The sequence below is a fragment of the Galeopterus variegatus genome, unplaced genomic scaffold, assembly GCF_000696425.1.
Source record: "Galeopterus variegatus unplaced genomic scaffold, G_variegatus-3.0.2 Scaffold14303, whole genome shotgun sequence".
Taxonomy (NCBI): Eukaryota; Metazoa; Chordata; class Mammalia; order Dermoptera; family Cynocephalidae; genus Galeopterus; species Galeopterus variegatus.
The window spans coordinates 24,118-25,777 of record NW_007740414.1 but is presented as its reverse complement, the minus strand read 5'-3'; positions in this window follow the sequence as shown (position 1 = coordinate 25,777).

Below are 1,660 nucleotides of genomic sequence, written 5' to 3'. Positions count from 1 at the left end.
TGGGTTCGGATCCTGTATAGGGATGGCCGGTTGGCTCACTGGCTGAGCGTGGTGCTGACAAACACATTTGAACACAAATATACCAGAAGGAGAGGAGAGAGGAAAAGGCATTGAAAACCTATTTAAGGAAATAATAACAGAAAACTTCCCAGGTATAGGGAGAGTAACAGACCTGAAGATTCAGGAGGCTCAAGGATCACCAAACAGATTAAATCCAAAAAGATCCTCTCCAAGACACATTATAGTAAAACTGACAAAGCTTGAAGACAATGATTCTTAAAAGAAACAAGAGAAAAGCATCAAGTCACCTATAAGGGAGTCCCCATCAGAATAACAGCAGACTTCAGAAACAGTAATTCTACAGGCCAGAATAAAATGGGAATGATACAGTCAAAATACTAAAAGGAAAATACTGCCAACCAAGAATACTACACCCAGCCAGGCTGTCCTTCAGAAATGAAGGAGAAAGACTGTCTTTCCCAGACAAACAAAAATTGCAGGAGTTCACCTCCACATCATCAGTCCTACAAGAAATCCTCAAGGGAGTCCTGCATCTGGAATCTGAAAAATGATAATCAATATCATGAATACACAGAAAAGAACAAAACCCAATGGTAGAACAAAAAGGCAAACAAGAAAGATACTAAATCTTACCACCTCAAAAAACCAACAAACATCAAAGACAAATTATAAAAGGTGAAGAAAGGATTTAAAAGATATTTAAAACATCCAAAGGAAAATTGACAAAATGCCAGGAATAAGGCAATGTCTTTCAATAGCAACCCTAAATTTAAATTGATTAAACTCCCCAGTCAAAAGATATAGACTGAATGATTGAATTAAAAAGCTATACCAAACCATAGGCTGTTTTCAAGAGACTTACCTCAACCGTAAAGACACAAACAGACTAATAGTGAAGGGATGGAAAAACATATGCTATGTAAATGGAAGCCAAACACAAGCAGGAGTAGCTATTCTTATATTGGGTAAAATAGACTTTCAATCAAAAACCATAAAAAGAGACAAAGAAGATCACTATATAATGATAAAGGGATTTACCCAGCAAGAAAACATACCAATCATAAATACATATGCATCCAACACCAGAGAACCCAGAGATATAAAGCAAACACTATTAGACCAAAAGAAAGAGATAGACCCCAATATGATAATAGCTGGGTACCTGAACACCCCTCTTTCAGCATTAGACAGAACATCTAGGCAACAAATCAACAGAGAAACAGGATTTAAACTACACTTTAGACCAGCTGGACTTGGCAGATATCTACAGAACATTCCATCCAACAACCTCAGAATATTCATTCTTCTCATCAGCACATGGATCATTCTCCAGGATAGATCACATATTAGGACACAAATCAAGTCTCAACAAATTCAAAAAAATTGGAATTATCCCATGTATTTTCTCAGACCACAATGGATTAAAACTAGAAATCAATAATAAACAAAACTCTGGAAAATATACAAACACATGGAAATTAAACAACATTCTACTTAACAATACATGAGTCCAAGAAGAAATCAAGCAGGAATTAAAAAAATTTATTGAAACTAATGAAAATAATGATATATCATTCCAAAACTTTTGGGATATAGCAAAAGCAGTACTAAGGGGGAAATTTATTGCATTAAATGCTTA